Genomic DNA, 27,512 nt, shown 5'->3' on the forward strand with positions numbered 1-27,512 from the left:
AGGACTAAAGGCCCGAATCCTTGCATGGGTGGGGTCCCTCAGCCTGACCTGCAGGGATCGGGCCTAAACCAGCTCTCTGACATCCCTTGAGGGGTCCCAGAGTGCGAGAGGGCGCAGGCCCGGCCAAGGGACAGCACTGGTGCACTACTGGGCCGGGAAGGGACCGGAGGGACGGCAGAGGGCTCCAGGGAGTGTCTAGTCCATCTTGCCCAGTCCCAGTAGGCGGACCCCAGCAGCAAGCTAGCCTACCGGTCAGAGCATCTGCCCCCTGGTGGTCAGTGCGCGTCATAGCAACTGGTTGACCAGTCGGACACTTAGCATATTAGGCTTTTATTATATAGGATAATTTATGAAGTAAATTAGATTTCCTTATGTTTTACCTAATTAATCCAATCCTTAATGTAAAAAGGATAAGTTCTTAATTGCCAGCTAATTTCATCAATATAATGTATTTGCCTCACCCCTCAGAGGCCCCTCCACATCCAGAGGACATCTGCCACCCTGACAGGCAAAGGACAAGAAGACACGAGGGGTGGGAGGTGTTTGTGGGACACACGCGGATCTGGCATCTGACAGGCCTACATTCATTCATTCATTTATTTATTTATTTTAATCCTCACCAGAGGATATGTGTGTGTGTGTGTTTGTTTTCTTTAGAGAGAGAAGAGGGGAGAAAGGAGGGAGGGTGGGAGGGAGGGAAACATCGATTGGTTGCCTCCCGCATAAACCATGACCTAAGTATGTGTCCTGAACAGGGAATGGAAGCCGCAACCTTTTTGGTGTATAGGACGATATTCCAATCAACTGAGGCACCTGGCCAGGGCAGACAGGCCTAGTTTTAAATCCTGGCTCCATCACTTAATAATTTTGTGCCTTAGTTTGGGTTTCCCCAGAAACAGACCCTGAGACGAGAATCCAGTGCAAGTAATTTATTTGGGAGGTAAATGAGCTATGACAGAGGAAGTGAGCCAGGTGAGCAAGGCGGCCAATGGAGGGCAAATTACCAGGCAAGTTTCCACTTTGGACGACTGGAGCCTAGTCCTGCCGGGAACCCCTAGGAGACAGTATGGAACATATCCAGACGGGTGCTGGGGAATGTTTAATGACTGACTCTCCAGAAAAGAAATAAAAAGTCCTGTTTTGTCATTTCCCCCCATTTCCATGGTGTAAATACTCCCACTGTGGCTGATTTCAACCCACATGTTGTCCCTGAGCAAGGAGTTATGCCATGCCATGAGCGTGCGTCATAGTTATCTCACCTGGGGTAGCCATCCCCCAACACCCATCAGTTCCTGATCAAGGGGCACACCCTGTGGGAGGTGTGAATTCCCCCAGCACCTCCATGTTGTCGTGCGGGTGGGCAAAGATGGCTTACAACCACAGGAAGTCCGCAGGTAGAGAAACACCAATGCATTTGTTTGGGCCAGTGGGCACTTGAGAGGGAAGGGTTAGGAGCTATGAGTGGAGCACTGAAAACATTTGCTACCTTGAGTAACTGTGACAGAACTATCTCACCTCCCTGTGCCTCAATACTTCATCTGTAAAATGAGGAATTCCTAAATCTTTCAACAAACTATGGAGATCACTGGGGATATGATAGGATCTTGAGGGACATCCACAAAGTCACTGTGATAAGGCTTATATTCCAGTAGGGACAACAACCTCTAACCATGAAGTAACACAGACCATTTCGGCAATGCTAGAGAGAGTGATGTGACGGAGATTCACTTAGAGGAAGAAGAGATGTGAATGGAAAAACCTAAAAGGGTAACCTTTAGGGTGAGACCCACCAGATGAGAATGAGTGTGTCATTACCTGGGAAACAGCACCCCAGGCAGAGGGAACTGCAAAGGCAAGGCCTTGAGTGGGAAAGAGCGTGGCTTGTTCACAGAAGAGAAAGGATCCGAGTGAGTAAGTCAGGAGGTAACAGGGGACGAGAGCAGAGCTGGAGGAGGAACCGGTATCTGCAGCGCCTGGTCAGCCTTCATAAGGGCTTTGGATAATAACACAATCTTGAAGGTTTGTGATGAGGGTGAAAAGGGTTCCCATGTGTTTAACAGGCATGACGCATTTTATTAACCTAGGAAACAGTCACATCTCTTATTTTCCAATTAATTTCATGCCTTCCCATGATGCTGACAGGAGCAAGAGGTCCGATATCTCCCTCTAGATTTCCTTTTTCATGGTCTAAAAATCCTGAAGGTTTAATTAACCCAAAGGTCGCTTCCAAACTCCAGACGGAGAGAAACCTGAGAAGTTGACCCATTCACCGGCAGCCCCATACTCACCTCCCCTCATCCCCAAGGCTGCAACAGGGTGTTGTTGTTGAGAGCCGGTCGAGTACAGCTGGGGTGTCTACCTACTGCTGTGACGATGCCCAGATGGCCCAGTCCCTGTATGGGACCCAGGGATCCTCCTCCACACTCCAGCTCCCAGGTTCCACCTCTTCGAACTTCTATGCAAACCCTCAAGCCTTGCAACATATGTTCCCCTCTGTTGCCATCAGGGTCCTACCCTGCAGACCCAAGTTGGGACCATCCCAATCTATTCTTAGTCTAGGGTTAAGCTGGGTCAACAGCTGGGACAGCCCCACTCCTTTGGGGTAGTTTTCTTTCCAGAGTTTTGCTTCCCTTCCTTGCCATTAGGCATTAGTTGGGAATATTCCCATCTATCCCAATAAATCTCCAAATCTCATAAAGAAGAGAGTGGGGGAGGGATGAGTAATGATTGATTTAAATGACTATATTTATTAACCCTTTGCAGTCCAATGTTATTTTTGGAATTCAAACAGTCTGGTCCAAATTAATTGACGGGATTGAATGTTGAACTTTTTAATGTTCTTATTGCTCAACGTTGGAGCTGCTCCTTAGCGCCTGGTCTGTCGAGTCAGCCTCGAGATTGGACCGAAAAGGGTTAAGCTCTCACCCCAAGCTTGGCCCTATGCTGAGCAACATAAATACAAATTCTTTTTTTTTTTAAATATATTTTATTGATTTTTTACAGAGAGGAAGGGAGAGAGATAGTTAGAAACATCGATGAGAGAGGAACATCGATCAGCTGCCTCCTGCACATCTCCTACTGGGGATGTGCCCACAACCCAGGTACATGCCCTTGACCGGAATCGAACCTGGGACCATTCAGTCCACAAGTCGACGCTCTATCTACCGAGCCAAACCGGTTTCGGCAACATAAATACAAATTCTTTTAATCATTACCATGTCATCCCATTTTACAAATAAGAACACTGAGACACGGGGAGATTAAAACTGTTGCCAAAGATCACATACAAATAAGTAACAGCAGCACGATTTGAACTAAGCAGTCCGAGAAGAGAGCCTAAGCTAGTGAGCACTATGATATACAGCCTCTCTGACCTGCTTCCTACCACAATAATAGCTGAGTTCCTTATGCACCTGGCATACCTTCTCCCCAGAAATACCTTTGGTCCCAGAAATGGCGGACTTGCTGGGGTCAGAAAAGCTTGTGCTGCACCCTATTCCCAGAACAACTTGTAAACAAAGAGGGTCCATGCCAGTGACCGCCCAAGAGGTAAAGGCAATCGCAGGCACGTTTTCACCACACCAATGAATGAAAACCAATTTCTTGCAGTTGTTTCTGTTTTGTAAAGCCTTGGCTGAGATGGTCTGTTATGATACTGAATCCTTGCACAATCCGGAGGAGATATGCAACAGTCATTTTTCTTGATGTCAGTAGGATGCTGTCACAAAGGGCTGGCCAATTTTATTAAATATAACTGGAAATTCCTGGTATTATCCTTGCGACTTGAACACTAAAAAGACTGGCTCAATGTGCTGCAAGAATGTCTCTGTAATTCCTCCCATTTTTTACTTTCTTCCTGATAATTCCCAGTTTGGGAGAATGTCTGAGAATATCTGCTCAGGGAAGTTTGATTATTGGACCCCATCCCCCAAAGGCCAGCTGTGAAGCAGTCGAGCCTCTGGCATGAGGAAGCTGTGGATCAGCAATGCCAACGCCACAGGAAGGACAGACACACCAGATAACCAAGGGCTGAATCCATCTGTGCAACTATTAATCATGTCTTTTATTTTCTAATTTTATGATGATTTGACATCTTGGGGCCTTCTGGACCCAGGGGGGGACTGCCTCACCCAGGCTTAGCTAATTCCTAGAGATACCAAATAGCTTGCGTTTAGCATGCCTCTGATATGCAAACCAACCAATTCCCAGTCCACACCCCCGACCCCATCCACCTCCTTTAGTCAGGCTCCCACAGTCTGGGACACTCACCCTCTGCCCTAAACCACACCGGAGCCAGGTACCAAACAGTGAGGGACCACTCCTATACCCCAGAGCTTTCCAGATCATTCAAACTATCTCATCCTATGCTTGCTCAGTGTACCTACCCTGCACCTCATCCATGAAAACCACAATAAATGCTCAGGTCATTCCAAGGAAGTAATATTTAAAGCCAGAAGCAAAGATTTAATAATAATAATTTTATTATTATGTTATCCCAATTATGTTTCCTACAATCCCCATCATCTCGTTCAGCACCTGGTACAACAATGTTAGCCACTCAACTATGTGAAGAGCAGAAAGACAAACTTTTCAGGCAGAGGGAATAGCATGTGCAAAGTAGCTGAACTTGTTTTCAGAGTAACCCTTGCATTATGGTTGGAAATAAATAAATAAATAGCAATACAGTCGAAAATAACAAATGGTCATTGCTTCAGTAACTTGAGTAAGCACCACTGTGAGTAGGAGATTGTATCGGTCAGTTATGACCACAATAAGGCTGTAAAACAAACAACCACAAATTCTTAGCATTTATTTCTCATTCATGCTTTTGTGGGTTACAACTCTGCTGGGCTGCAGACCTGCTGCTATGCTGGGGTAGCTCTGCTCCATGCGTCTCTCACTCTTCTAAGGCCAGTGACTAAGGACTCTTGTTCTCATGGAGAAGGCAGAAGCACAAGAGGGCCAGCCCATCACACAAGCTTATTTCAGGCATCTGCTAGTTAGGTCCTCGCACATCCCATTGGCCAAAGAAAATCACATGGTCAACTAAGCAAAGTGTGGGGAAGTATACCCACCATAAAGGCACATGACATGGCCTTGCTGAACATCAATGAGGTAAATGGGGAGAGAATGAATATTTAACAAAAAAATAATCTACCATAAAGCTCAAAAACTTCACACACATACACACACACACACACACACACACAAAACAGCCATCATTAAAAATAGCTCCTATCTAAACTATTTTATAGGGGGATGGGGAGGGAGGCTCAATGACAAGGCCTTTTGAAGAATTTTGTATACCCCAAACACTCTTTCAGAGGCCTCACCAGAGAGTATTTCAAATGTATTACATATTTGCCTACATATGTAGGAGAACCAAGATGGCGGCATAGGTTAACGCCGGAGTTTGCTGCTTTGAACAACTACTTCAAAAGTGAAACCAAAAAACAGAAGGGACATCACCCAGAACCACAGGAGCGCTGGCTGAGTGGAAGTCCTACAACTAGGAGGAAAGAGAAACGCATATGGACACTCAGAGGAGGCGCAGTGCTGAAGTCAAGTTCTGAGGTGCGGAGTGCGCGGAGCGGGCTGGCGGCTGAGGGCGTGGTTGGCGTTTTCAATCGAGAGGGAGTCGCAGACTCTGAGCTCCAGATCCGGGCGAGTCTTTAGGGACCCAGACTCAAACGGGAGAAGCGGGACCGTCTGGCTTCGGTCAGAGCGAGTGCAGCTTTCTCTCCGAGGTGTGCAGCGGGTGCTGGGACTCAGAGAGGCAGAGCCCCTGGGGACAGGACTGAGAGCCGCCATAACTGCTCTCTCTGGCCCACCCTGTTGATCCTGTGCGACCCGCCCCGCCCAAGCCCCCCCCCCCCCCCCCGCACTGAGGCATTTGCCGGATAGCCTCAGGCAAACACCAGATTAGCACCTCCCTAGAGGACAGAAGTTCTCTCACTGCTGACACAGCTGATTCTCATAGCCACTTGGCCTGGAGGTCAAACCCTCCCTGGAATTAGCTACAACAACCAAGATTTAACTATAAGACTGCGAACAAAGACCACTAGGGGGTGCACCAAGGAAGCATAACAAAATGCGGAGACAAAGAAACAGGACAAAATTGTCAATGGAAGATATAGAGTTCAGAACCACACTTTTAAGGTCTCTCAAGAACTGTTTAGAAGCCGCAGATAAACTTAATGAGATCTACAAGAAAACTAATGAGACCCTCGATCTTATATTGGGGAACCAACTAGAAATTAAGCATACACGGACTGAAATAACGAATATTATACAGACTCCCGACAGCAGACCAGAGGAGCGCAAGAATCAAGTCAATGATTTGAAATGCGAGGAAGCAAAAAACACCCAACCGGAAAAGCAAAATGAAAAAAGAATCCAAAAATGCGAGGATAGTGTAAGGAGCCTCTGGGACAGCTTCAAGCGTACCACCATCAGAATTATAGGGGTGCCAGAAGATGAGAGAGAGCAAGATATTGAAAACCTATTTGAAGAAATAATGACAGAAAACTTCCCCCACCTGGTGAAAGAAATGGAGTTACAGGTCCAAGAAGCGCGGAGAACCCCAAACAAAAGGAATCCAAAGAGGACCACACCAAGACACATCATCATTAAAATGCCAAGAGCAAAAGATAAAGAGAGAATCTTAAAAACAGCAAGAGAAAGAAACTCAGTTACCTACAAGGGAATACCCATACGACTGTCAGCTGATTTCTCAACAGAAACTTTGCAGGCCAGAAGGGAGTGGCAAGAAATATTCAAAGTGATGAATACCAAGAACCTACAACCAAGATTACTTTATCCAGCAAAGCTATCATTCAGAATTGAAGGTCAGATAAAGAGCTTCACAGATAAGGAAAAGCTAAAGGAGTTCATCACCACCAAACCAGGATTATATGAAATGCTGAAAGGTATCCTTTAAGAAGAGGAAGAGGAAGAAAAAGGTAAAGATACAAATTATGAACAACAAATATGCATCTATCAACAAGTGAATCTAAGAATCAAGTGAATAATCTGATGAACAGAAAAAAAAAAAAAAAAAAAACTTCACACACATACACACACACACACACACACACACACACACACACACAAAACAGCCATCATTAAAAATAGCTCCTATCTAAACTATTTTATAGGGGGATGGGGAGGGAGGCTCAATGACAAGGCCTTTTGAAGAATTTTGTATACCCCAGACACTCTTTCAGAGGCCTCACCAGAGAGTATTTCAAATGTATTACATATTTGCCTACATCCTACATTAAATAGATTGTTTGCTATCAAATATTTTTTGAGGAAAACTTCTAAATTTTTCTTCTGAAATTATTCAATAATAAGTGGCATTTAAATTTTGATTGGATGTGATTTCTTGGCAATTTGCATACTCAGAAGCTCTTGAAAATTGGAAATTCTAATCTTAGAGCTTTTTCAGATGTAATAAAATCTCTAGGAACACTAAATTTAACAATTAGCAATATTGACAAAGTATCGCAATGTGTAGGAATTTTTTAAAATATTCATTAATTTCAACTTTGCTGTTTTCTTTTTGCATTTTAGAGCAAATAATTTTCCACCCAGGCCTTTTTGTAGACCTCTATGCCTAATGAATTAAAAGACGTTTTGCCTGGAATCAAAGCTAACTGAGATTGGCCATGAAACGGGTACTTTCGAGCTGCAACCTCCTTGCTGCAGAAAAATGACGGCAGCTAACTGCAACTGAACTCGGCCCACTGCAAAGGCTGTCTGTGCAGAAGGGTGGATGGCTTGTGCTCGCTGATCTGCAGAGCCCTTCATCTCATTCACAATGCCGCTCACGCTGTATCCACTCCATTTATAAGGCAAATAAAAATGTCCTCTTCCAATCTTGGCTCATTTCATCTTATATAAAAATGCCTTCCCAATGCCTTGCTATCATTTCCCTGTTGTGATTTAAAAAACAACAGGTAATAAAAGTTGGCCTACCAGCTGGTCCTCCAAGGACCAAGATGTGATTGAAGGAGCAATAATGTACCCCAACGCCCCAAGGAAAGTTTCCGAGATAATGTGACAGAGCCAGAGTTCATGGTGGCGAAGCTAGCTTCACTGATAAGTATCAGCATCACAGAGTGCTCATATTCAATTAGTTATATCATTTGTACGGACACAAGGTGATACAAAAATGTAGTTCCCCGCCCCTTCTAGTGATGTGGCAACGTGGAGATAATCACCAACTATAGATGAGATTCTGGAAAAGTAGTAAGTGCTCATCTCTGTGGGTGCCCTGTACCAAGCTGCTGCTCTGTGCCAAGCACCTGGCACGTGTACATGGGATGGTGCAAGTTTCCAACGAGGTCACAATTATGTTTCCTACAATCCCCATCACCTCGTTCAGCACCTGGTACAGCAATGTTAGCCGCTCAAGAAAAACTTGTTGGGTAAAATAAATGAGAGAGTCGATGGCTCCAAGAACCTCCTTTCCAGTTTATCAGCTCCATGACCCTGCTTTTGTGGTTTCCTACGTATGCCCCCCCTCCAGCCCCCCAGAATCTATTGGTGAGTGGCTGAGGCATGTCTCACATCAACTGCCCCATCAGCCCATGTCTCTGTTGCACCACTGCCTGATTCATCTCCTCATAGTCACTCCTTCCAAAGGCCACGGTTCACCCCTCTATCAGACCCTCTGCAGTTCTGGTACCCCCAAGCTCTTGGCACAAGGCTAGTACTATCATATCAAGCCCGCAGGAAGGACATAAATCCCTTCCCGGACACTTGGTATCCATGGTACATCTGCTAATTGGAAAAAATCAGGTTGTAATGCTGTATAAATAAAACACGCACAAAAACACATTTAAAAAAAAAAAAAGAATCAGAAGCATATGCACCAAAATGTTAATATGGTTATCTCTGGGTAGTAGAATGCTGGTGGATTTTTATTTTCTTTTTCAATTATTTTATTTTTTGTGTTTTCCAAATCTGTGTATCAAGAACAAGTGTGCACTGTTTTAGAAATGTAAATGTTTGGCTTATTTAAGGAATGTTTTTGATAGCAGGTCAAGAACTTAGGAGGCCAGGACTATTCTCCCTAAACCCTACACGGCCTAAGGTGGGTCAGGCTACTCATTCAGCAGCACCCCATTTACAAAGGGTGAGCAAGATGAAATCACCTCACCAGCAGCAGTCCTGCTCTCAAATAAAACTTTGTCCCTGGGTTTGAAGCAGTTTAACCAGGATGAGAAGGAAATCCACAGTTGACACTACACACACTCACGTCCTTCACAAATGCCCTCTAACTGTCCATTTACCCGGTGCCAGGAGCAACCCAGCTCCTTCACACTATTTTCTGTCTTCTAGTGACTTGTCTCTTGGTCCTTCTTTCTTCAAGAGTAGTAGGACTTTGTAGTTTCAAGCAAACATCCTGACTGTACACATTCTTAAAACAGTAAGCCATGTATTTCACCTATGCAGTCAACAAATCACTTAATGAATGGCCATTACAGGCTGGTTACTGTGTTAGGTGCTGGCGATGCTATGGTGAGCAACCCACAGCTGAGCTCCCTGCCCTCATGGAGTGCACGGTCCAGCGGAGGAAGTAGACATTAATCAAGTAAACACAGTAACATAGGATATATAATCAGAAATCAGAATAATTGGGCATTACAAAGGACATGTCTGTGCTCTGAAAATGAATAGGAGTTAGTGGGTAGGTAACATGTATTCAGTATCTCTGCAAAAGGAGCAGCCTGTGCAAGGGCCCTGTGGCCCAGTGGCAAACCCAAGGAGCAAAAGGAATTGGGATATGAGTCTGGAGAGATGAGCAGGGTTCTGACCGTGTGGAGCTTTGCAAACCACGTTGAGAATTTTGGTCTTTATCCTAAAATCAACACAAAGCCATTGGAGGGTAGCAAGCCCTTGATTAACCAAAAACTTCAATGAGTTAGATCAGTCTCTGCACTTGCCTTTTAGCGAAAGGGAGCCTGGAAGTCAAAACGTGAGATGATGTGATTCAGTTTAAAAGGTTCCAAGGTCTGCCTCAGGCCAGTCCATCTTTGGACCCATCCCATACACTATATTAATTGTTCCTATTTATCATTCACTATGTGCCAGACACTGTGATGATATACCCTTTTAATACATTATCACACTTAATCCTCACAACAAGATTTAGGTCTTATCACGATCCCCTTTTTTTCTGTTTTAAAATATATTTTTATTGATTTCAGAGAGGAAGGGAGAGGGGGAGAGAGGAAGAAACATCAATGATGAGAGAGAATCATTGACTGGCTGCCTTCTGCATGCCCCCTACAGGGGATCCAGCCTGCAACCCAGGTATGTGCCCTTGACCAGAATTGAACCCAGGACCCTTCAGTCCACAGGCTGATGCTCTATCCACTGAGCCAAACCAGTTAGGGCACGATCCCCATTTTACAGATGAGGAAACTGAGGTTCAGAGAGGTGGATAGTAACATGTCCCAAATGGCATAGCTAGTAAGTGGAGGAGCCAGGATTCAAACCCATGTGATTCTCTCTCCAAAGGCCATTCTCCCTCCCCTAAGTTATGCTGCTCCACTTGGGGTCCTGGGAACTAGAAGACAATTTTCGGAATTATAAGACTCAGGTCCCGAAAGCTCCTAAATCTTCAAAGAAAGTCAGGGAAGAGGAGCAGATGTTTCAGGAAGTCAGAACAGGAAAAACATTTTAGAAAGGGGAACCGCATGGAGGACTGAACCCACGCGACACACCTGTAAGAATGGCAGAGAGGGCACCACAGAGCAGAAGAGGGTGGGCCAGGTCACGGCGGGTCCCGGATGTGCACTAAGTAAAACCACAGCGTCATGCAGCCAGGAGCAGTAAGGCAGCCACAGCACACGATGATATAAAACCACCATGACTTCAAGGTGCAGCCCACGCACGGAGCGCAGCAAAATGCTTTATCAAACCTCTGCCTGCACTCTGAGCTTCAAAATGGTGCATTGTAGTCAATCAACTTCAGTTCAGGGAAGCAACAGACACAAAGGGAGAGAAACGTCATCCTCCTTTTCACAAATGTGCCCAGGGAAAGGCGCTGGCCAGCAATGTGCAGTCTCCAAGGACTAAGACTGCACGTCAGCAGTGTCAGGGGGACAACGGGACAAAGGAGATATCGGCTGGAATAACAAGGTACGCCTTCCACAAGCCAGAGGACTCATTTCTTTCCTTCTTCGTTGACTCTGGGCCCTGGAGAAATGCCATCGCAATTTCTAGAAAGAATAGGTAAAGGTAGACAGTGCCTAGATATCATTTCTGTCAGTTCATTTTAATTCATTTGGCAAACATTTTGCATTTCCAAGTTGACACAGTTTAGCTATACCTGCTAATGCCAGTGATAAATGCCACTGCGATGGTGCAAGTACCCTTCTGGGACTGGGGGTGGAGGGCTGTGCATTGGGGCCTAAGTTCCTTGTCCCCTGCCCTTCAGTCGTTATTAATAATGATGATGATGATGATGATGACGTACATTTGTACGTCTTTGGGATTTCAGAGGGCCTTAGGCTTCCCTAGAGTTCTCGCCTACTTTACTTGTTCCCTCTACAATGTACAGTATCTGTTCCTCTGGGAACCTGAAGTTGGAAAGAGCACACAATTCAGGAATCTGTATAAAATAGGATCCACAAACCAAGATGCCTGCAGAGCACAGGCAGGTGCATGAATGAAGAAAAAGGAAGAAATGAAAAGCAAAAGGGGATGGCGGGGTCGGTGGCAAACTGGAGTGCTTGGCCCACTGAAAGGTGGGCTGGCTGTTTCTTATTTTACATGCACCAACTATTTCCAAAAGGCCAGATGCTATGTAAATCCCCAATTATTAAATTATTACAACCGGATTTCTATAATTTAAAAAAAAAATGTATTTACTTAGAAGAGTTCAGAGTGTCAGCAAAACAGCTACGGCTTTTTTTTAAAATTAGAGAGTTGTAGTCTATAATAACAAACAACGATTATTCCGTGTAAGGTGCATCAGAGACAACTGAAAATGAGAAAATACTATCCCCATATATAACGAATTTGTGCTGGGCACCAGCAAGAACCGGCTTTAAATTTCCATGCCAATTTACAACCCCCAACCTGTACCAGGCAAGGGTAGCGGCTACTGAAAATGTCACCAGGACAGGGCTAGCCAAAGACACATTCAGTAGTGTGGTAACTATACAAAAAAAAAAAAAGACATGGTGCAATTTAAAAACAAATCTTACACAGCATTATAGTTCAATTTTTTTCTTTAAAAGGAATGAGTTGTATACAGTGGGATTAAATGCTTTATAGACAAGAAAAAAAAAACTGCACCAGAATCAACTTATACATCATCATCTTCTTCATCTTCCTCCTCTTTCTTCTTTTTCTAGCCTTGTTTTTTATTTTTGTTTGTTTGTTTGTTTGTTTAGCCTTGACGACCCCCTTCTTTGCTGCCTCAGGCTTCCCTTTAGCTTAGTGTGCAGCAATCTCCTTTTCACATTCTCCTTCAGCTCAGCCATCTTCTCATCTGGCTGCTTGTCGTCGGCAGCAGTGACTCCACATCTCGCCCAGCTTCTTGGCAGCATCACCAATGGACCCGCCAGGATGCTGTCCTTTGATTTTTGGACCATACTCAGAACAAAACAAGAAAAAGGCTGAAGGAAGCCTCTTTGGGACCCTTGAACTTCTTTTTTGCTCCCCTTTAGGTGGGATATAATTTTTCAATTCTCTTTCATAACGGGCCTTGTCTGCCTTTGCCACGTCTTCAAATTTTCCTCTCCTTAGCAGACACCGTCTTCCACCTCTCTGAGCACTTGTTAGAAAACTCTGAGAAGTTGACAGAAGCATCTGGGTGCTTCTTCTTGGCCTCCTCCTGGCAAGTTTGCACACACAAAAAAAGCATATGATGATATTTTGCCTCTCAGCTTCTTAGGATCGCCTTTGCCCATATTTAATTATCTTTCCTCAGTAGCCCAGTGCCCCTCCAGCTACAGTGCCCAGTATTGTCTTTATGGAGCTCAATGTATTACTGAAACTAGATTTTCTTTTAAATAACATACCAACCCAACAAAATATAGTTGAAGGCTGGACATAGCCCTTAGGCTCCCCAGCTGTGACCTCTAAAGCCGGCCTAGAGGGGTTTGTGAAGTTGGAAATTTATAAAATTGACAAAAGGGTGAACCTGATTCAAAGTGACTTAAACAAAAACGGGGATTTATTAAAATGGGAAAGGCAGGGAAGAGGGTGAGCTTTAGGAACAGCTGAAACCAGGGCCCTGGAGATCACCAGGCTCATGGGTCCCTGTCTTCCATCTCTTCCCCTCTGCACACCAGATCCACCTCTCCCACCGCAGCTGACCTTCTGCCCAGGCTCCAAAGTTCCCAAGATTCCCATAGAGGCCACCCATCCTCAGGGAAGTGCTGATTAACACAGTCTGTTCCACACAGAAACATCCTCACCACCTGGGAAAATTATTTGTACCAGGTTAGTGCAGGTGCCTATAACTGGCCATTCACCCGTGGCCATCAAGACAGGCATGACAGTGGGCCGGCCCCAGTGAGCTGCCCTCCACTGAGCGAGTCAACTCTGGCCAGGGAATCAACATGAAAGATGAGGAGCCACAGCCACAGCCACGGAGAGGGTTGTTGTAGGAGAAGGGAGAGTCCTGGGCACATCACTAGTTCATTCTACGTTACAGACAGTGACCTTGAAGGACAGTGGATGTGGTGGCCACCTCATGGTACTGCACAGACCGCTCCCCAACAGCCAAGGGCGTTGACTCCTTATGGCTCACCACTGAGTCCCCCCCAGAAATCTCCCTCGGCCAAAGGGAGCTGCCTCACCCAAGATCACGCCTCCAGGGAGCAGTCCACACATGATTACCTGTCAGTGGTGGACACGAAATGGAAGGTCTTTCCCAGCTTCAGAGCTCCCAGTGGGGTTAGCTGAAACCTCAGCTACCACCTCATCATAGTCCGTTTCCTTCACCTAATTCTGCCTCTCTCACTCCTTTATGGATGTAGCTCCCCCATCCAGTCAACTTCTTGCAGGCGAATCTCCATCTCTGGGTGGCTTTCAAAGAGCACAGCCTAGGAGAGTCGGTAGCAAGAGTGGACCCAGAATGCAGGCTCTAGCCCAGCCGTGGGCAAACTACGGCCCGCGGGCCGGATCCGGCCCGTTTGAAATGAATAAAACTATTGAAAAAAAAAGACCATACCCTTTTATGTAATGATGTTTACTTTGAATTTATATTAGTTCACACAAACACTCCATCCATGCTTTTGTTCCGGCCCTCCGGTCCAGTTTAAGAACCCATTGTGGCCCTCGAGTCAAAAAGTTTGCCCACCCCTGCTCTAGCCTGTGCTTTGGAGCTGCTCACCCTCTGGCTGGCTGGCAGCTGAAGCCCATGGTCAGTGGAGGGTAGAAGGGTGCCCTCTCTCAGACTACAGTGGCAGTGCCATGGTTAACCTTTCTGCTAGTGGTGGCCTGGGCTGGGATACCAGTGGAGATGGGGAAGATAGCTCTGGATTTCAGGAGGTTCGGGAGAAGTCATATCAAGCCTAATCCATGGGGACAGAGACAAATCCGACCCAGTCCTGAATCCCTGGCACAGGACCTGTCATTGATGCTGAGAAATGTTCCCCTTTTCAGGCTCAGTCTCTGCTTACAAAAAAAGGGAGTCTTCCCCTCGCTGGTTTGGCTCAATGGATAGAGCGACGGCCTGCAGACTGAAAGGTCCCAGGTTCAATTCCAGTCAAGGGCACATGCCTGGGTTGCAGGCTCGATCCCCAGTGGGGGACGTGCAGGAGGCAGCCGATCCATGATTCTCTCATCAAGGATGTTTCTATCTCTCTCCCTCTCCCTTCCTCTCTGAAATCAATTTTAAAAAAATAATAAATAAAGGGAGTCCTTTCCAAAGCTGAAATTCCTTCAGGCTTAGGATGGATGGGTGGGTGGATGGGATGAACAGACATACTTGTTGGACTGACAGTAATAAGCCTCAACCTCCCATGCCAGTGGGACAGTCTGAGGATGGCTGGACCCATCAAAGCCACCATGGCCTCCACAGAGAGGAAACAGCACCCACAAAAGAGCTCTAATCATGCAAGGATCAGCAGGTGCCCCAGAATGGCAAATGGACCAGAGTGACTTGGCCGACCCAGGGCAGGCGAGTGGCAGTGGAGGTCTGAGGCTCCAGCCATGAACCCACCAGCCCATTCATCCGCCACCCACCCAAGACTCCTCTGTGGGCCCCAGCAACTGGTTTTGGGACACATAATAGATGCTCAGAAGATATGGCTGAATGTCTTTACTGATCACCAGGCACTTCCTCATCCATCATCACCTAAGGCCCTCAGGAGAGCAAATGAGGCATTTCCCCCATTTTACTAGTGAGGAATCTGAGGCTCTGATAACTCAGTGGTTTGCCCCCAGGTCACATGGCTGGAAAGGAGTCAGAGCCAGGATTGAGCCCCTGGCCTCTGGCTCGCATTCCTCTGCTCCTCACCACACCCAAGGCCCGCCAGGATGGAGAACAGGTGAGTGGACATCACTGTGCTCTGCAGGAAGGACAAGCCTGGTACGGGAAAGCATCCAATGCTTGTCCCTGCATAGTGGGTCTCTATTTGACACTATATGTTCATGCAAACCAGCTTCTACACCTCCATCCCGACTGCCACTCCAGGCCTTTACCTGGGCGCTTCCTGCCCACAATTCCCCTCCCTCTGCCTTCAAGCCCTCTCATTCATTCCTCAAGGCTCCATTGGGTTCCGGCCTCTTCCGATTGCCTTGCAGACTCCTGACTCTCTCCCTGACCTTGGCCTCTGGTTTCAACAGCCTGAGGTCTTGGGCCTGGATAGAATGACCTCTGCAGAGCCCATTCTTTTTGGGTGAATATTATGGAAAGTTCCCCTCATATCTTATCAAGACATTAAGCCTCCAGGCAAGACTGGCAGCTCCGTACACATGGGACAGGGAGGAGTTCAGTGTCATGGACTGAATGTACCTCCTCCCCAAAATTCATGTTAATGTGCTAATCCCCAATGTAATGGTGTTTGGAGATTAGGGTTAAATGAGGCCTCTAGGATGGGGCCTCATGATGGGATTGATGACCTTATAAGAAGATGGAAAGAAAGAGAGCTCTCAGCCATGTGAGGGCACAATAAAAAGATGGCCATCTGCAAGCCAGGAAGAGAGTTCTCACCAGAAATGAAGTTAGCTGGCAACCTGGTCTTTGACTTCCAGCCTCCAGAACTGTGAGTAATCAATGTCTGTTGATTAAACCACCCAGACGGTGGTATTCTGTGATGGAGCTTGAGCAGGCTCAGACAAGCTGCTTTTCATTCTCAAATGGTCTCACCCATTGTACACAGAGCCAACCTAGCTTTTGTTCTACACCACGGCCTTACATTAGGCTGGTGGGAAAGTCTCAGGCCACAGAGATGCAGTGAGGAGATAATGAGGGAAGAGGAGGAGGGACCAGACAGAGGCGGTCTGGAAATAGCCTTCTGACATAGTTGCCAAGAGCCCTGGAAGTAGCTGCCCACGCCTCCCCAGCACTCTCTGAACCTGCTTCTGTCCCCAACAACTACCAGCCCGACAGCCTCCCAGCTCTCTGCCAGCTCTTCCCCCAGACACTATCCAGGTGGAGGCCACACCCCTCAGCACCTCCAGGACAGCCAGATGGCACTGCCAGCAGCACAGAGAGCCAGAGCTCCACCCACCGGGACCCCACGGGCTCTGTCTGATTTCAGTCTGTTCCACAAATCAGACCCCCAGCAGAGAACGGCTGAGCTTCCCTGACAGCTGGCCACGTGACAGTCACCAGATTTCAGGTGTCCCAGAACACAGGAAAGTGGCTGTGATGGGGCCGTGAGGAGCCACAGGCCAGCTCTCTCTTCCACCCACACCTCCCCATAACAAGCCTGAGAAGAGCCCTCACAGGTCCAAGAGAAGAGGCCAAGGAAAGGGCACCGATGAGAAAGCAGGGCTGAGGAGACCGATGTGAAAATATATGTCTACTGTCCCTCATATGTTTTGTGTTTGGTAGCCTGTTTCAAGAAAGTAAGTTACTTGACCTGCCCCTGATCTTCCGGATCTGCATTGGGCCTTTCTAAGAGCAGTTCACATGGAAACAAAAGTCAGCTTTGCAGCCACGAAGCTGTGACGGTTTTTACTGAGCTGACAGAGATTTGCCAGGCGAGGGAGTCTATGTCTCTGGGAGACATACATTTCTTAGTGGAACCCCAAACTTGCCTTCAACGTCATTTTATTTAACTTTCCTCATCCCCCCCTCCACCCAGTCCAGCGATTTCCAACCGGTGTGCCACAAGAATTGTTAAAACATGCAATACCTGACTATTTGGTCAGGGGTACTGTCACATGAAAAAATGACAAGAGCCAACACAACAACATCCAGTGTGAATGAATCAAAATTATACCTCTTTTCTGTCAGAACGGCCAAAAATATTTTTTTGGGTGTGTCAGAGAATTTTAGTAATTAGTTTATGTGTACCATGAGATGAAAAAGGCTGAAAATTGCTGCCCTGGTCAAAGGTAATTTTTGTAACTGAGATAGAATTGACGTAAAACATTGTGTAGGTTTAAGGTAGACAATGTGTTGATTTGATAGACATAAATTACAGCAGGCTTACCAACATGGCATCAGCTAACGCCTCCATCACATTATGTAACTCAACAATTTGCTTAACTTTTCTCAGAACATGGCTATGGCTTCCAGACTAGCCCTCAGTCTTAAATTTCCTTTCTCTTTGAGCAAACACCAGCACTTCGGTCCTGTGAGAGCAGTCCTCTGCTCATATGAAGATGGGAGGGTCAAAGGTTGAGAATGGAGGTAACTCAGGAGCTAGCTGTGACAATGTCCTCACCACCAGGATTTATTACGGATCTTCAGTTAGCGTTGTTCTGAGAATTCTGTGCTTTGACATGGTTTAAAACAATTCCACCCTCATGACCTAATCCCAACGGCCGCACCCACAGATACCATCACAATGGGAGCTAAGATTTCAACATATGGCCCTGACCGGTTTGCTCAGTGGATAGAGCCTCGGGCTGTAGACTGAAAAGTCCCAGGTTCGATTCCAGTGGAGGGCATGTACCTTGGTTGCAGGCTGGATCCCCAGTAGGGGGGGTGCGGGAGGCAGCCGGTCGATGTTTCTCTCTCATGGATGTTTCTAACTCTCTATCTCTCTCCCTACTTCTCTGTAAAAAGTCAATAAAAATATATTTTTTTAAAAAAAGACTTCAACATATGAATTGGGAGGGCGGAGAGGGAAGTGCACAAACGTTCCATCTCTAGCAGTAGCCAAGACTTTGGAGGAGGGGTCCAACTCACCACCAGAGCACGGCTTGAGAGCCCGATAGCCCTGGAAACTTGGAGACTACAGGGTTGTGGGCTGTGGGCGGTGAACAGACTATCCTAGGTTCAAATCCCTGCTATCCCTCTAATTGTCTATGGAATCTTGGTCAAGCCACTTAACCTCTCTGAGCCCATTTCAACTGCAAAACGGACACAATAATCTCTGAGTTTTGTGAGGATATGATACACATGCTGCTGGTGGTGCCAAACCAGAGACATATTTAGAGTAAATTCAAGCTCTATCTTTACTGTAAAAACTGACGTCTAGAAAAAAACTGGTCTTGCCTATCCATTACAGACTATTGCTTTTTCTCATATCCTGACATGATACAGAAACATCCAATGAAGAGCTGGCGGGCAATGAAATGTCAGTGGCAAGGTAATTATCAATCACTGCCAGCCCAGCCTGTTCCAGGAAGCTGAACTTGTGTGCATACCCTGCGCCTCCGACTCAGGCTCCCAGAACCCAGGTCTTCCACCCTGGCTGATGCTGGGGCTCTGACTCCTGGGAAAAGGAGTTTGACACAAGAAGGAAATTTCATTATCTTTGCCCTGAAGCACTAGCAACTGCCTACAGAGAGAGAGCAAGGAGGGAAGGGTAGGAAGCTATAAATTACTGTTTCCTCCTGGGTGGTTAGTCCATTTAAAAATGGGTAGATTCAGAGAAGTGTTTCTTTATTTGGTCCCTCTATTTCCAGGATCTCAGAGATAAACAGGTGACCAACCTTGACCACCATCCATCAGTCAGCCCCCTTTGGCAAGTGGGGAACATAGGCTGTGTTGGACCAATGTCCCCACCAGTTCTCCGGAGACTGAAGGAAGCTGGGGGCTTGGAGGAGTCCATTGGGAAGGGAATGCTACTCCCTACCCGCCACGATCCTGCACTTCTCCAAGCCTATGCCTCCTGGATTCCGGAATTCCGTGTGGCAAGTTTGCTCATCTACTCAGTCAGCATTCATTGAGTCTCACAATGTGGACACTTACAATGTGTCAGGACCAGGCTCAGCACAGAGGATTCAGAAGTGACTGAGATAACATGACCCCTTCCCTCCAAGTACTTGTTCTAATATAGGGGCTCTCAACCTTAACACCTTAACACTGTTGAAATTTTGGGTCAAATAATTCTCTGTTGTGGAGCTGTCCTATGCATCAGAGGATGTTCAGGGGCAACCCTGGACTCTCCCCACTCCACTCAGTTGTGACAACCAAAAATACCTCAAAATATTGCCGAGTGTCCCCTGGGCATCGAAATCCACCCACCTCCCAATAGAGCCACCGTTATGATGGGACAGTGGAGAGGGTGTGGCTTTGGAGCAAGATGGGCCTGGTCCTCCCACCCTATTTGCTGTATGACCTCAGGGGAATTACTTCCCTGGACCATAGTTTCCGTATTTGCAAATTATGGGTATCAAACATACTTTTACAAGGTTGTTAGGAGAACTAAAGATCAAATATGTAAAGTACTGTAGCAGACATTGTCAATAGCCATCCAAAGTCATCCTCCCCACCCCAGTTCTTCTTACTAGCAGAACCCCAGTTCTGTTCAAGGTTTCTGACCTCAGGAAAGTTGGCTCAGTGCCTTGGTTTGGGGGAAGATATGAGCCAGGACTAGCCAATGAGATGTAAGGGATGGAGCCCTCTGGAAAAGATCTTATTCTCTGACTAAAAAGAGGGGGGGGGAGATTGATAAAGAGTGCAGTGATTTTAAAATTTGTGCACAAATTCTTCGATACTCCTTCCATCAAACTGTGGAGCCTCATTCCCTTCTTCTAGAATGTAAACTAAATGTAGTGACTCATCTGTAATGAACAGGGCACAGCAGAAGTGAAAATGTGTGACTTCCAGGATCAGAGCATGAGAGGCACTGTGGCTTCCTCCTGTGCTCTCGGATCACACCCTCTGGGGACCATGGTGACAGGCTGTGAGGACACTAAAGCAGCCCCGTGGAGAGTCCCATATGGAGAAGAGGCCCCAGCTGACAACACCAACTTGATGGCGTGTGTGGGACCCACCTTGGAGCAGGTCCTCAAGCCCCAGTCAAGCCTTCAGATGACTGCAGCCCTGGCCGACATCCTGATCCAGAACCACACAGCTGAGGGACACCTGAATTCCTGGCCACAGAGAATAAATGTTTGTTGTTTTAAGCTGCTACATTTTGGAGTGATTTGGAAAACTAATACAAGGAGAAACTGTCTGAACTCCCACATGCCCATCACCCCCCAGACCTGCCTTTAGACCTTGTCAGATGAGGCTAGAGCCATACCAGGCAGCATGAGATGAGCCTGAGACGGAGGCCTGGTGAATCTCAGGGATGCTAACCAGGGCCACAAAAACAACCCCAACACTACCACTTCCAGATGTCTTGCTATAGGCGGAAAATACCCCCTATTTGCTTAAACCAGGGGTGGGCAAACTTTTTGACTCGAGGGCCACAATGGGTTCTTAAACTGGACCGGAGGGCCGGAACAAAAGCATGGATGGAGTGTTTGTGTGAACTAATATAAATTCAAAGTAAACATCATTACATAAAAGGGTACGGTCTTTTTTTTTTTAGTTTTATTCATTTCAAACAGGCCGGATCCGGGCCGCGGGCCGTAGTTTGCCCACGGCTGGCTTAAACCATGGTTTCCTGTAGCTTCAGCAATAATTACAGCAAGTTCTAAAAAGACAGTGATGATCTATGATGCTATTTTTACCATAGCTTCTATGAATTCCAATCCTCTCAATTCCACACAAGGTGTACCCACATTCTGAACTAAAGGTACTGACAGTGATAATGGGTGGAGAGCACCAAACTGAGAAGCTTTTAAGCTTTCACCTTTCATCCTTCATTCTGAGCAATCTGATATTCCTGACAGGCCAGGCCCAGGCCCCATGCTCTTAGTCATCTTGTGCTGCCACAACAAAGTACCATAGAGTGGGGGGCATAAACAACAGAGACCCTGAAGGCCGGCAGTCCACACATGGCAGAGAGACCAGAGGTCTCTTATAAGGGCACTAATCCCACCATAGGGCCCCACACCTTCATGACCTCATCTAAACCTAATCACTCCCATCTCCAAATACCCTCACACTAGGGGTTAGGGCTTCAACATGTGGATTCTGGGAGGAAACAATTCAGTTTGGCTCATGTCAAACTGCAGAGACTTCAACTCTCTATTCTCCAGAGAGATGAAAACAACAAAGAATTCCCTTTTTCTAACTATCATCTTATTTACAGAGGGCTAGAGCTGGGTCTCAAATTAACAGCCAGACCACAGAATTGTCAACCCTCCAGGGAGTAGCCCAGAGAACTGGCAGAAAAATCACAGAACTGGGAAGCTGCACTGTAGCTCTAGACACTGTGTCTCTAACCTTTTTGATACTCCATTGCTCAGTTGCCCGGTCTACAAAACAGCAGTAGGGAACTCCATCTCAGAGGCTCACAAAGGAAGTGCAGGAGCTTGAAAGACTGTCCTGGACGCATGTACCGTACCTTCCCAGGCTCTGATGCCACCAGGGATTAATAGCTGGAGTTTCGGGTATCAGAACGGATTATGTCAAGATTTTCCAGGACAATGAAGACTGTCTTCAGTGGAAAGATGAAAAAGCTGCCTAAGAAATAAAACAGTCTAGACTCTAAAAGCAAGACACTGAGTAAGTTGATTCTTGGCAAGAATGGTTCTGCTGACCAGAAGCTGGGAGCTTGCTGTAACAAACGCTGCAGGTGACATACAACAGCAACGTGCCCCTTCGTCTTTGTAAACTAGATCTCAATTTTTTAAGGAACTGGGGCTCTTTCTGTTGCAAGGGAAGCTGGGTCCTTCCCAGTTACAAGGATGAATCTTGTCAGTCTTAGTCAGGATTGGCCAACCATGGTGCTGGCTAAACCCGGACCACCGCCTGCTTTTGTGCAGCCCAGGAAAATGGCTCTTACATGTTTTAAGTGGTTAGAAAGATCAAAAGTATAATAATAGTGTTTCCTGACATTTGACATTATATGAATTTCAAATCTCTCCCCTTCATTTACCTATTACCTGTGGCTGCTTCCACACTGAACAGCAGAGTTCAGTAGCTGCTACAGAGACGGAATGGCTACAAGGCTAAAACATTTACTATCTGGCTGCTCACAGGCAAAAATCCCTGGTCTAGTGTCCTCCGGAATTATATGGAGGCCGTATTCAAATACAGATCGTGGAGAGACAAAGCAGGAAGCCTGCGGGAGGGAGCGTGGTGGTCCACAGGTTTGCCCAGACGGCAGGCAGCCCTGGAGGAGGAATTCACGTCGTCTGCAATACCCTGGGATGTTGGGCCTGGCAGACTTCTACGCATGGAGCAGAGAGACAGAACAGCCCAGCTTTCAGTCAAGGACAGCAGCAGGACACTCGTCCTCTCTGAGGTGAGGGCGATGGGACAGGAGTACCCCACTGCTGTCTCCCCATTGCTGAGGGCAGAGTAGGGGCCTGGGCTTTCTCGCAGCCTCAGAAAAAGAGGGGTGAGCAGCAAGCGAGCTATTTGGAAAGCCGGTGTGGCTTCTCAGCTCCCTGAATGAGGTCTGGAATGTGACTTGGTTGCTTTCCTGGAGAGAGAGGCGTATTTCCGAATTGTAGGCACAGAGCGTCTAAGTGCACGTGGGCCAGACTCGGAAAGAAAAGGAAACCTGTGCTTCTGCTTCGGACCTCAGAGACAGACTTGCCAAGATCCCTCCTGGGATCTCTGTCAGCTCAGCTGCCCACTGAAGGATCTGAAGGGAGACTGCTTGGACGAGAGAGGACGGCTGACATGGCGGGGACTGGTTTATCCCTGTGTCCACACACTTCTTCCCTCGGGGAAAAGTTTTGTGGGGTTTTGTTGGGTTTTTCGTTTTCTTGGTATCTTAATGGGAATCTTGATTAAGAATCTGTTGGTGATGAACTCCTTTAGCTTTTTCTTATCCGTGAAGCTCTTTATCTGACCTTCTATTCTGAATGATATTCATCACTTTGAATATTTCTTGCCAGTCTCTTCTGGCCTGCATGGTTTCTGTTGAGAAATCAGCTGACAGTCGTATGGGTACTCCCTTGTAGGTAACTGACTGTCTTTCTCTTGCTGCTTTTAAGATTCTCTCTTTATCTTTTGCTCTTGGCATTTTAATTATGATGTGTCTTGGTGTGGTCCTCCTTGGATTCCTTTTGTTTGGGGTTCTCTGCGCTTCCTGGACTTGTAAGTCCATTTCTTTCACCAGGTAGGGGAAGTTTTCTGTCATTATTTCTTCAAAAAGGTTTTCAATATCTTGCCCTCTCTCTCCTTCTGGTACCCCTATAATTCTGATGTTGGTACGCTTGAAGTTCATCACCACCAAACCAGCATTATATGAAATGCTGAAAGGTATTCTTTAAGAAGAGGAAGAAGAAAAAGGAACTCTTACCATTTGCCACAGCGTGGATGGAACTGGAGAGCGGATAAATACCACAGGATCTCACTCATTTGTGGAATATAATGAACAACATAAGCTGATGAACAAGGACTGATCCAGAGACGGAGAGGCATTGATTGGACTGTCGGGACTTGGAGGGAAGGTAGGGGAGGGTGGGGGTAAGGGGGAAAGATCAACCAAAGGACTTATATGCAAGCATATAGGCCTAACCAATGGACATGGACAACGGGGGGGAGAGGGCATGAGCGGGGGTGGGGGGGGGGGGTAGAGGGTAACGTGGGGACAAGGACACATATGTAATATCTTAATCAATAAAAAATATATTAAAAAAAAAAAAAAAAAAAAGAATCTGTTGCCAACTTCGCGCTGTAAACCCTAGAGTGCAGTCCCAGAAAATCTACATGCCCCACGCCCAAAGCTGAAGGCACACCTTTTAGGCAGCTTTACTTCTGGTGGTGGGGTAGAGGGGAATTCTTTTTGTGGGCTGCTGAATATAGTTTCTTGTTTCTTTAAGAAGCTAGATAATCAATCACCTCTGAAGTTTTGGGGACAGGGTGCCAACAGTCCCCTATGCTGTTTGCTTGCTTTGACACTTCTGATGACACTTGGTTTTCACCTGGGCTGCCGAATGGAGTTACATTTTGCAAGCCCCGCATAGGAGCACAGTGGAGGATGTGCACGGGCGTGATCCCAGCTCAGCTTACTTAATTTCCCAGGACCCTGTTCAAAGGCACAATGGAATCCATTTTTCAAACGTACTATTGTTTATGTTTTCATTTTAACTATTTTTTAAAGTTCTTATATTTGTAATTGGTGTAGGATACACATAACATAACATTTACTATTTTAACCGTCTTTTTAAAGGTTACAGTTCAGGATACTAAGTACAGTCACCGTGTTGGGCAGCCATCACCACCATCCATCCCCAGAGCTCCTTGCATTGGCAGAACTGAAATTTTGCACCTACTGAACAGGGCCTCCCCACACCCCCAGCCCCTGGCAGCCACCATTCTGCTCTGCTTAAGTGGAATCATACAGTATTTGTCTTTTTGTTAATGTAGGAAATGTGTTGAAGACTATCATTTTAGTTGTAAATTTAGTTGTTTTTATAGTCAGAAATTGACTCTGTGAATAGTGTGTGTTATCTTAATGTTGCTGGGTTTCTGAGCAGAAACCCTTGGGCAGCTAGCTGGTCAGTAAAACAAGGTCAAATGATACACGCCCAGCTGTGTGCAACTTCTAAACCAGAGAGTATACTGTTATTCAGGACAACAAGGTTTTGAGATTATGGAATAATGAAGATGAAAACCTGGATTAAGTATTTAAAGCTACGCTGTCAGCTGAGGTACACAGACACATTCAACACGAAGGATGGGCCCTTGGTGCCATCCAGGGAAGGGGCGTGTGTGGGTTAGAGGCCTTGCTTGCAGAGTCCCAGCAGAAAACTGAAACTGTTATCCTGAGGAAGCAGTGATTAAGTGGATATGGTGTTTCATGGTACCTAGGCATCATGTTTTAATCTTTATTACTGGAAAACATGGAAATTACTTTATGTACAAATGTTTAACTCAAGTGGCTTAAGCAAATACACACTCTGACTTAAACAAGAAGAAAGATCTGTTAACAGAGTTTTACTGCATCCGTGTGTCCGAAATTCACCTCTTCAACGTCATTAAGCTCTGATGGATGCATATATGAAACCTTGATACCAATATATTCGAGTGACCCAGAAAAATCATCAAAATCAGAGGGGAGTGAGATCACTGTTGCTCAAGACAGTAGTGTCTGGGAAGGCTCAAAATGGTGTTGCGCTCGGCATCCTGGACCAAGACTGTGTAGCGGTCCTGGGATCACCACTACCAGCTTCTAAGGAATGCCTCTCCATATGGAACACAAAATTTCAAACACCACAGGTTTCAAAAGAATTACCACAAGGGACCAGCAGTCAGCTCTGGTATTACGGGGGATATCTGTTTATGCTACATGGAAAATTTCTAACTGTGATTCCAAACAAGTGTGAAGTGCCATCACCAGCAGATGCGCTTGGAAAATGCAAGCATAGGCACGGTCCATGCACTCAGGCTGTGCGTTAGTGTGTAAACTGGGAAACCTCACGGGGGTATGGACTTGGACCCCAGAACTCAGAGCCATCAAAGATAATTTTAAGGGGAATAAAAACTGAAGCAAGTATCCAGCCAGAGGCTCCAGCATCCAAACAACTTAGAAAGATTCAGAAAAACACACGGAAGTAGAACTACTCAAAATTTTGGCTATTAAGCAGACACCTGACTTTCGTATGATTATTGGGGACACAGTAATAGGACTTCTGGGAAGATGGGAAACAGAACCATCATTTTACCCTACAACTCTCCAATCATTTATCCAAACTCACATGCTTCCTCACAGCTTGTGCCCTGGCTCAGTGGAGGTCGCCTAGAAGAGACCCATGTATAGATGTTACTGCTCTGTCTACAGCAGTCTCTGACATTGCTGAAGCCGTCACCAGTGCTTGCTTCAAGATGTTCTCAAGCATTGGTAATGGCAGTCTTCAAGAAACAGGGGTCCAGCCCTAGCCGGTTTGGCTCAGTGGATAGAGCAGGGGTCCTCAAACTTTTTAAACAGGGGGCCAGTTCACTGTCCCTCAGACCATTGGAGGGCTGGACTATAGTTTAAAAAAAAACTATGAACAAATTCCTATGCACACTGCACATATCTTATTTTGAAGTAAAAAAAACAAAACGGGAACAAATACAATATTTGTATTTGCATGTGGCCCGCAGGCCGTAGTTTGAGGACCCCTGGGATAGAGCGTTGGCCTGTGGACTGAAGGGGCCCGGATTCAATTCTGGTCAAGGGCACATGCCCAGGTTGTGGGCCCGGTCCCCAGTGTGGGGTATGCAAAAGGCATCTGATCAATGATTCTCTCTCATCATTGATGTCTCTATCTCTTTCTCCCTTCCTCTCTGAAATCAGTAAGAATATTTTTTTTAATAATTCAATGAAAAGCCTCAGGACACAACAGAGGAGACCACCTCCTGCCCTGCAATACCAAACAGAGCAGCTCCACTAACTGCAATGAGTGAGTGACATGTTTCTCCCACCCGATGTGAAAGACATCCCAGCACAGCATAGCTTCTGCTTCTCCAGTATCGTAGCTCCTTTATTTGAAGTGAAGTGAAAATGCTGCCATGAATCCTGGAATATACACTCCAACCCTGAACCAGATGATAGACTGGCTATGCCTCCTTCCAGATGCTAATTTGAATGTTGCCAGAAGCAAAAAGGCTACTGTTCAGACTTTACAAGTTTGTGAAACCTCAGATATGCATTTGGTCCTGAGCTCAACAAGATTGAAATAAGTCTTCATGAGCCACAGAAATTAAATCAAGAAGAGAAGAGTGGGGAATTATATTCAGTTGCAGAAGTGCTGGAACTCTTCTGATATTATCAGCTCTCCTTCATAGATGCTTTAAGGAGCTCTTGTAAAAGGGGATTCTTCCCACTCACCCAGGCAAGAGATGTGTTTTCTTCGTGACTATCTTGGTGACAAGAGAAATGTGTCAGCAAGTACCCAGATGATCACTTGATGCTCTTCAGTTGGACTGCAGGTTCCATGCCAACCTATTCTAGTTTACGGACGCTGGCAGACAGAGGTTCTGAAACTTTTAAAATATATGTAACTAGCTAATTTTAGGTAAACTTATTTGTGACACTTAAAAATAAAAAGATAGATTGTGGGCCTTACCAAAGAGTTTC

The 27,512-nt window shown here is 46.2% G+C and overlaps 2 pseudogenes; one reads left to right on the top strand and one right to left on the bottom strand.

Annotated features, from left to right (window-relative positions):
- Positions 1 to 12,325: 12,325 nt before the first annotated feature.
- LOC118656547 lies at positions 12,326 to 12,932 on the bottom strand (annotated as a pseudogene).
- A 7,337-nt stretch (positions 12,933 to 20,269) lies between these two features.
- On the top strand, positions 20,270 to 26,329 carry LOC118656548 (annotated as a pseudogene).
- The last annotated feature ends 1,183 nt before the right edge of the window (positions 26,330 to 27,512 follow it).

The sequence above is a fragment of the Myotis myotis genome, unplaced genomic scaffold, assembly GCF_014108235.1.
Source record: "Myotis myotis isolate mMyoMyo1 unplaced genomic scaffold, mMyoMyo1.p scaffold_m19_p_5, whole genome shotgun sequence".
Classification (NCBI taxonomy): Eukaryota; Metazoa; Chordata; class Mammalia; order Chiroptera; family Vespertilionidae; genus Myotis; species Myotis myotis.